General features: G+C 37.7%; 1 long non-coding RNA gene across 2 annotated transcripts in view; it reads left to right on the top strand.

Annotated features, from left to right (window-relative positions):
* The first annotated feature begins 744 nt into the window (after positions 1-744).
* Positions 745-9,952, top strand: part of LOC116069267 — a 1,149,691-nt gene continuing 1,140,483 nt past the window's right edge. For both annotated transcript variants that reach the window (XR_004109948.1, XR_004109947.1), the window contains exon 1: positions 745-1,575. This is a non-coding gene — a long non-coding RNA (uncharacterized LOC116069267). The remainder of the gene's footprint in view (positions 1,576-9,952) is intronic.

Raw genomic sequence — 9,952 nt, 5'->3', positions numbered from 1 at the left:
AGGAATCCTGCCTCCAAAGCCAGGAGGCGGAATTTGCATCGCATCCTTTGGGATGGTGCCTAGTTTATCGGCTGCTTATTTATCATGATGCGGTCTAGATTTATTTCATTTCGATGCCTCCTCCCTCCTCTTTTGGGAATCCCTGGCAAAGATTTACGCTGGAAAAGCCGCTGGGCAGTGGAGCATTCCTGGAGAATGGAAGGATTTCCTTGAGCCCAAAATGGGTTTCTTGGTGGAGGACAGCTATCAGATGGTGGAGGAATGGGGGAGGGCAGCTGGCTTTAAGGTCATCTCTTCTGCAGGTTTGGGAAAAGGTTAGGTTGTGACTGAAAAACGTGGCACCTGCGGTCAATTGCCATTTAAGAGCTCAGTTTGGAGGCCGGCGATAGCCCCAAAGACATTGCACTCCGGATCAGATCTTGTGGGTCCCTTTGGAATGGAGTGTAAGGAGTCCCAGACTGACTGAGCACGGAGGCTGAAGGGTTAGGCCATCCCAAGGATGGGTGCTGCACCTGAGGGTGGAAGGCACCTTTCCGAAAGTAAGAGAAGCGACAGGCAGGGAAGTGTGGAAGCCTAACTACATACACTTGAACCACCATTTACAAAAATGACCACAAGTATTGCCTGAGGCTAAAAGCCCGCTTGGGAACAAGAGCAACCCTCTGGGGTCTGGGGACGCCCTGGAGGAGGATAGCAGTCCAGCCGCTGGTGAGTGAGCCGGATCTCCGGCTCCCATTTGGAGCCGGTGCTTCTGCCCTTACAGAGGCAGCCGCGGTTCAGGCGCATCCACCACCAGAGCGGAGAGTCTCTGCGCAGCGATCACCAGCTTCTCTCTTTTCGCCAGTGGGGTTGCAGGCAGCACTGTCCCAGGGAATCCGAAGAGAAGTCCCTTCACCTCCACTGACACTGGTCGCCTCCTCCACAGCAAGCAGAGCCCCCTGGGTGTCCTCTCCCTCCTGATGCCCCGCCCTCCCAGGGCGCCTAGGTCTCCGCGCCTGCACAAGGGGGTTGGGGGGTGGGGGGAACCTGCCAGCAAGCCCTCAGCGCCGCAGCTGGAGCGACAGCCACCGCTGGGCTCAGAGACACTTAGTGGGGAGGAGAGGGAGGGGATGAAGGCAGGGCGGGAGATGCGGGGCGGGGGGATGGAGCCAAGAGGAGGAAATAAATAAATAAAACAATAACCTCCGCGCCAATAAGAGCGAGGGAGAGAGAAAGACGCGGCCAGAGAGCCACCGGTGCCAGTCCGCTCGCCTGTGACAGGCTCTCTGCGCGCGCGTGTGTGTGCGTGAGTGTGTATTCGCTGGGACTGGAGCTGGAAAGTTCAAACTAAACGTGTTGCTCTCCCCGGTGACCGAGGCTCGCCACGGAGGCTCTGCCCAACTTCTCTGGGCCAAGTGACTGGCAGTGCCCGGCGCCCTTGGCGCGTCGCAGGCTGCTCGGCCCCGCGCCCGGGCGCAGCGGCGGCAGCGTCTCCGGTCAACCTGGGAAGGAGCCTCACGGCCAGGGCTGGACGCTCGCCCCGACAGATCGCGGACTCTCGGGGTCCTGGGCTAGCACCCTGGCAACCAGAGAAAGGTATGTGACACTTTTCCTTCAGGAATCTCCTCTCAGTCAGCCCGCGTGGGGAGGTAGCTGTCTAGGTGCTTTCCTTTCCAGGGATGGTCACCGTTCGTCAAAACTTTACCTCCACCTTCATACTAGCTGGTGGCAAGTGGCGACTGCTCACGCTGGTAAATTTGCTGATAGGAACCGAATGGGGGCAGTTGGTGCTGCAAGCGTTTCTTCCCGTCTGAATGAAGACTGCCTTTCGGGTAGAATCGCAGCTCTTACCTTCTGGTGGTGATGTTGGTTGTGATGCTATTGCCTGGGAGGCTTGTTAAAGGTTTCCTGGGCCCTTCTGCAGGAAAGGGCTTACAAGTTTGCGGGAAACCCTACGTGTAAACCCGGGGAAGTTTGCAGGCGCTTGACTCGCGGGGAGGAGGAGTAACCCTTTCTTTGCAGTAGCGGCAACCGCGGTTTGGAAGCAGCAGTAGCGGTGGCGGCAGGGAGAGCGGCCTGGCTGGTGGCAGCAGCTGCTTGTTGTCCTGTCTGTGACTGGGAGAAGACGGAAAACTGAGGCTGCCTTGTCCAAGCGTGCGACTCAAGAGCTGCCTGCATAGACGCCGCGGGGTCAGTAAGAGAATGGCACCCAATCACTTGGCTAATTCTGTTGAGAGTCTTGATTACCTTTTGTGATATTGTGTTTCCGTCATGTTTTAAAATGCTTTAAAAAGTTATTTTACGTATGATTTTCATTTCTGGGTTAGGGGAGGCGTTAGGACCTGCCAGAGAATTCAGTTTAGTGGAGACAGTGTTCAAGCCTGCAGACTAGCCTCTCTCTTGTCTGTAATACTTCACCTACTGTGAAGTGTATCTTCCCTGAGATTATATTGTTTCCCCCCTTTGCTATAAAATAGGAACTCTTACAGAATCTCCTCCTCCCCCCAAAATGCACAAATATAAGTTTCACAAGCCATATTCTTGAGCCTTTTGAAGCCACCTGCTGAATTAATTCATGTTAGTTTGAGAGGTTCTCACTTGCTGCAGGAGATGTAGTCACATCCAGCAGATGGAGCAATGGAAAAAATGGCTCTAGAACAAACCTAACACTCATTTTTCCTGATTAAATCACTTTGCTGGGGAATATATATATTCCCCAAATATATATATATTTGCTTTATCAGGAACACAGGATTTTCTGTGATCTTTTGTTTTGTGAAACAATAACAAATCCACCAAAATATGACTGAAGTACACTTGGATTTATTCATATGAAAGTATCAGGCACTTCCAAGGTGATAGATTATGACAAATAATAACTCCATTAAAAACAATGCACTTTTGGCATGATGTGAGTGATGTTTAAAGACATAGGGTGTGCGTGTGCATGTGTGTTTATGTGTGTGTGTGTGTGTGTATGTGTGTATGTGTAAACTTGTACCTAAAAGCAAATAAATATTATCAGGCTAAATACAACTAAGTTTTTGTTTTGTAAACTTCAATAGGGAGGGATATGCTTTTCCTAAAATAGTTGAAAAGTTAACAGAACTTTGTAGCTTTGTAGTGATTATACTGAATTAATGTTATTCTTTCTCTAGAATTATAGAAAAATTGAAACGTATGTGGTCTGACCACACCAAGAAAGTCTTCAAATAGCAAGGCAAGTGTTTCCCAAAGTCCATGTTTACTGACTTTATGTAGCAAGGATAATAGAGCCTACATATATTTTTAAAACTTTATCCCAAGGAAGGCATCTGAGAAAATAACCATACAATTGAGAAAAAATGCATTGCCCATTTTACAGGGAGAGCAGGAAAGGCTTAAGCAAAGTCAAGGGCCATTGCACTCAAGGCTGGGTTTTGTGTTTAGTCAACTCCACCACGACCAGTATCTTCATAGACAGTATATTACAGTGTGGTACAGTATTATGTCTAAGTAGCCTGAAACATACCAATTAAATCTTATTTAAGAATCATAATTTAGTAATTAAAAGGTTATACACTTAAAATATTTTACAGAACAGAAAGATAGGCATAACACCTTCAGAAAATTACTACAAGCAATCATTTGAGTTAGATGTGCTTTCCATTGTTCATGTTTGTCTCAAAATACATGTGATTGCATCTAATTCATGAGCTAATTGAATAACCCCTAACTGTACATCCCTGGGACTGTATTTCTGGTAGAGTCACACAATATCAAGAGAGCTTGGAACTCAATTAATAATGTAGCTAGCTTTGTCAAGAATCTAGTCTTATCTTGACTCATACCACAGAGATAAAATAAATGTAGTTATTCCTAAACAAGCTATCTAAAATTTAAGTTCCTCACACAGCAGAGAACAGAAGGGCTTCAGAGAAAGATGCTGAAAGTTTAACTTCTTATCATTACTAAATCTGTTAACTACCTTAAATATAATAAATCTGCCTGGAAATTTAAAAGACAGCTACTAACATTATTGTTCCTTTCATTAAATAGGGCAACATGTTCTTATATGATTGCTATAATTATTATGATTATCTTCTAAGAAAACCAGATGCATTTATGTTCATCTGTATCTGCACTATTAATGATGAAATTGAATCACAATGGTTTTGGAAATAGATGATATTCCAAAAGTTTTTATGAAAAGTCATAGTTTAGTACCATCTTCATATAATAAAGTGGTAACCCCACAGAAACTAGCTTTAGGTTTATGGGAGAGGCAATGGACTAATTAATGCACAGTATAGCACGAATATGGACATACACAGAGAATTCATAAAATACATGTAAGTTAGCTTGTACTGTGACACATAAAGTAACACTAAGAGCTACATTTATGAAAAGCTTAGTCATTAATTTTAAAGTTTTATTTGGAAATCACAACAATCATGCATGGATATCTGTTAAACAGTCTTTAAAATTAAAACAAACCTTTACTTTCTAAATTAAAACTCTTGACAATTGTTGGAACTTGGGAATCATCAAGTCTGATATATAGAATTTTTTCATTTTATGCATTACTTATATATTTCAATCTATTTTTTCAAATTAGCTTTAGCCTAACTTAGCCATATTACATAATTTTCTTCAAGCACTGTAAGAAGGTAGCAATTGAGCTTAGACTTAAAAATATTTCAAGTGAATTAATTTTCTACAAACATATAAAGAGACTGAGAGATTGGGAAAAACTGCAATTTCTGCCTTCTTGCCATTAAGCTGTCTTGTAAAATAATAATGCTTTATCAGTCAATGATGGTGAAGCAAAAGTTGAAACCTTGTACCTTTACTTTCTTTCTTATCAACTTCCTGTTGGATTGGTCCAGGTATAAATTCTGACTAGACACGGCTTTCACTTCCAATTGTTAGAAAAAACACACATACAAAGTGTGAATTTTAAGAAGTATGTGGATCCTATCATTCCTATTAAAAAGTTTCAACAATGTATGTGTGTGTGTGTGTGTGTGTAAGGTATGTATGTGTATGTTTATATATATACATATATATGAAAAATACTGCAATATCTGTGTAAAACTTATATTAGACATAAGCAGAAATAATTACAAATATATCTTGAATGAGAAACCTCAGCAGAAACAATAGGGATCCCAAGGTTTACTTCAAATGACAGTGTCAAATTTTAGCACTCACTATTTTAATTAAATCTTTAATTTCATCTTGTACTTGTCACAAATACTGTTGATGTATGGAGATCATTTCCACCTACATTTTATTGTATGAAATTCTACTAAAAATGTTGCTTAATTATATTTACAGGTAAACATACATGCAGATATTTTATGTTAATATGAATATGTAGATTGCAATCATATATACTTCTGTATATGCATCTATATATTTCTAATATAAGTAGAGTTCCATCTATGTAGTACTCTACGATAGACTGCACTTTATTGTTCCTTCCAAAATTCTCTTTAAAGCCCAAGGATCTAGAAGGATTTTCTGTGAGGAACTGTGTGGTTCTACCTCTACCTTTGAGGGCATTTATCTATAGATATATGTGATATATCTGATGCCCTAACAATTTGTTCATTTATGAAAAAAATACAACAACTCTGCATAGAAACTTCATATATGAGTCACTTATAATGCAATTTAGAAACAAAAACAATTGGAAAAAAAAGGAACTTTTGTTTTTCACAGCAAGAAAAAAGCTACTTTCCTTATTCGCAGAACCTTTATTTAAATGTTATCAGTGGAGACTTTTTTATATAAAAAACTGATACCAAATTAGTGAAAAGGAAATATTTAGTAGAGTTCCAGTCCTGAACTATTATAATAACTGTGGTTTTATAGTAATTCTTTCCAGGAAGTTGATTCCAAAAGCATGGAGTGGTATAATTAAAATATAAAATAAAATAAGAGGAATGAGGTCACTGCTTGATAATATTAGAGAAAAGAGTAGCCTTGAAATAGCAGCCTGGCTAGTGTTTGGATATTTATACAGCTTTTAAACATGACTTTGACTACTCCAAGAAAGCCTTAAAACATCAATTTACTTTCTATAGTCGAGTATGAATATTTTAAAAGTTGTAGGTAAGTACCAGTTCTCTGGACTTTGCATCTAAAGTGAAGAAGCATTATTCTTATTATTCTTCTTCTTCTTCTTCTTCTTATTATTATTATCATGCAAAGAGTAAATATTGCTGTGTGACCCAGAATATAAACTCTCACCAACTGATTTTGCCATGGATCTCAATCTACGGCATTCACAGTTAATTTTCTTGTGCAGTAAAGATTCCTGCCAGATCCTGAACTGAGCTATCATAGTATTTTCTGATCACTATGGTAATATTTAGAAAATATACTTAGAACACTTTTGTGGGCAAAAGTACATTTAAAATCACTCTTTTGAGTTCATAAAGCCCAATGAAGTCAAGACCACTAACATGTAAAATCAGAGGCATATCATCTAGAAATGTAGATTCTGTGAGGATGGGGAAGGAGAGGCAGGACCGTTCACACCCTGCATATGTTCCCGAGGCAGGACCGTTCACACCCTGCATATGTTCCCGAGGCAGGACCGTTCACACCCTGTATATGTTCCCGAGGCAGGACCATTCACACCCTGCATATGTCCCCTCTGCTTCTTGTTCCTCATTTTTTGAATAAATGTTTCTTTTAAAGTGATTTTTAAACAACTAGAGAATAATCACTTAATTTCGTCCATATGTGTACATTCATGAATAATCTTTATCCACATTTATTGCTTCCTGAGTAGCTCAATCCATAGTTCAATATGTGGACATTAAATAAAGTTTGACCTTGTTACCTATTTAAAAGGCATATATTAGATTATATGATGAAATCAGGGAGGGATAACTAGTTTTCATTAAATCTAGGTAAAACTTGATGTAAATGTTAGAAATTGGTTGTACTTTAGGTCTCTGATTATATATAAGACATGTAAAATATTTAGAGCAAATCTGAAGACTAGAAATTATTAATGGGATCTCAGTATACGTGTTTAAATTTCTTAACTATCCACCATGTTCTTTTGCTGAACAGAGTAGTGTAAGTGTAATTGTGACATGAACTATTTGACCTAAGTTGAAAGTATTCACAAGCTTAATAATAATTATTTAAAGTGTGGCTGTCAGATCCGGTGCACTTGAAATATAAGGAATCTCTCTGATTTTGATTCATTCGTCTCACCCAATAATTAAAATCAATACATGCTAATTTTTCAAAATTTCGGATCAAATATGCAAAGAAAATTTAAACTGGCAGCACACAGAATATTGGTTTTGTGAAGGTAAACAGTTTCTTATTGTCTTAGAAGTTTCGTTACTTTAGCTCTATGTGATAGTCAGTAATTCTTTCAGTAATGTATTCCTCTAAGATCATATTAAATGAGCTGAACTATAATTTCTTTATTTCTGTTATTTGCACATGAATTTCAAAATACTTCATTTCTATTCTGCATAACACCTAGACTGTAGATTTTTCCCACATATAGATCCTAAGTCTGTTTATTCTTAGGAAGTTATTTGTCATGCCTTTTAATACTTTTTTTTTTCAAAAATTCTATTTACTTGATAAATTCAAGTAAAATTCCATAAAATGTATTGTTATGGAGTTCATTTTATGATAGAATCCCCACTCTAAAAGTCTATTTTCTTATTTTTAAAAGAAAAATCCTCACAGTTATATATGCAATGAATACCACCTCTTATTTGTGAATGCTTTCTATCTCAGCAGTACTTTAAACTTTATATTTTTTCTCTCAAGAAAGGGCTTGATATTTCCATTTAAATTTGCTACTCATTGCTTCAAAATCTATTACTAATTCCAACATTAAAATTGAAAGTTTTTTATCTGAGTATAGGCCAGTTCATAATTCATATATGTAAGACATCTGTTAAGGATATTTAAAGCAAACTTGGGGTTTCATTAATTTTATCATAGTCAACTATAACTAATTTGTCAAAGAAGAAAAGAAAAATGGAATGATGGGCTTACATATCTAAAAAGGACAGCTTTCATGGAGACAAATGTGAATGACTCAATCTCAAGAAGTGTTAGCATCAATTTGTAGAGACAAGTAGCAAAAAAAAAAAAAAAAAAAAAAAAAAAAAAAAAAAAAAAAAAAAAAAAAAAAAAAAACCAGAAACAAAGAATAATTTCAGTTATAACTTTATATTTTCAGATTTCTTGTTGATTTTTCTAGTTCCATTTTAAATTAGCATCCTACTAATATTAGATAATTATTTAGTGAACTGCTGAACATATATTTCAGCTAACTTATTGATTGTTTTCAAATTTTTCCTGTATTAAAATTTGAAACACTTTCACGTTTTTAAACTACAATATTAGTAGTGGACTAGTAATAGTATTGAGATAAAATGATGAACATGCTTTTGAAAGCAAAAATAAATCAATTAAAGAACCTCTAAAATAGAAAGCACCTTTGATACAGGTTTAGTGTTAATTATATACAAAAGTATTTCATATTGAATATTCTAATTCAAATTTTGGCGATGTTTCTTATGAATATTTGACATTAAACTTGTTATATGACTGAGTTCTTTGGTTTTTGGATAGAGAATAGCCATCTAATTTAGTAAGTTTTATTTGTAATTATTTCGTGATTAACATCATAGGACTAAACTGAAAAACAAACAAGTACCTAAAATGCTTCCAAGGATGGACTATAATAACCAAAAGAAAATTTGATAAAATTGAAGTTTGAACTTTTGTGATAATCAGCACTATTAGTTTTTATACTTATATAATTTAAAGTACTGTGGCAGATGAATCCGTTTCAAGTTATCTCAAATTTCCTGGTTAATCATTTGTTGACAGTAATATATGAAGATATTTTACTGAGAAATGTCAGAGAACATTGTTTACAATATGAACAAAGTATAAAATCTCTCAATAAATAACGTGCTTTTACTGAAAAGCAGTAGAAAGTCATCTCGGAATTCTCAAGATGTAAAAAGCAGGAAAAGGTCAAGAGATAATGGATCAGAAGTCTTTATATGAGGAGACAGAGCTAGAGAAAAATAACCTTCACCAAAGAGAACAAAATGCACTCCTCAGAAATCGCCTGTTCGCACTGACAGCATTAACAATATCTGAGAGTCGAATGTTTCACATGTGTAAGTGATATACACAAACAGAAACAGAATCCAAAAAGAAAGTTCAACAGTATTCTTCAGTGTGATACCCTCCAGAGAAGAAAGCAAAACGTTAATGTTCTAATCTTGATGCTGTAGGTGCAAGCACTGAAGAGCATCAACAGTGGCTACTGAAAGTAAGGTCATGTATCCTGGTTTACCGCTCACAAGGCAAAATGGGAGCAATCTGTTTACTCTTACAAACAGTCTTCAGGAGAAATTGTTCTTTGAGTTTCCCAGCAAAATCCAGGCTCCGGATTGTTAAATTTTTATTTCAAATTCATACACTGATATATTGTGTAATACATTTTATTCCTGCGTGCATGTTGCTGCTATGAAAAGCCATCAATCCCAGATCTAATTATCATTGCAAGGACACATATTGTAAACCAAGCCCATAGGAGCAAAGTTACTAAAATAGTACATTATTAAGAGTCTCGATCAGCAACAATCGAAAAAAGGTCCCACACTACCTCTAAAAACTGTTCTTCTAAAACCTAAAATGACAAAGCTTTCAGTGGCTACTTTCTTCTATGTGTGCTCTGTCTGTCCGTCAGTCTGTCTTTCTATCTACCTACCTATCAATCATCTATCTATCTTCTAAATATCTATTTAAGGTTTTTGAGACTAAGCCTCCCTGAAGAACATAGTGGTCTGAAACTGGAAGCAGTCTCTCTTCCCTAGTCTCTGGAGCACAAGGACGAGAGGTTTGAGACATTATGCCTGTGAATATACTTTATTATTAGAATAGCATCAAGGACTGGGGAAAGGGTTCATTGTGTGAGAAC

This window comes from Mastomys coucha, unplaced genomic scaffold, assembly GCF_008632895.1.
Source record: "Mastomys coucha isolate ucsf_1 unplaced genomic scaffold, UCSF_Mcou_1 pScaffold22, whole genome shotgun sequence".
In the NCBI taxonomy this organism is placed as follows: Eukaryota; Metazoa; Chordata; class Mammalia; order Rodentia; family Muridae; genus Mastomys; species Mastomys coucha.
Note: the sequence above shows the minus strand (reverse complement) of the source record. Positions and strands in the feature narration are given on the sequence as shown.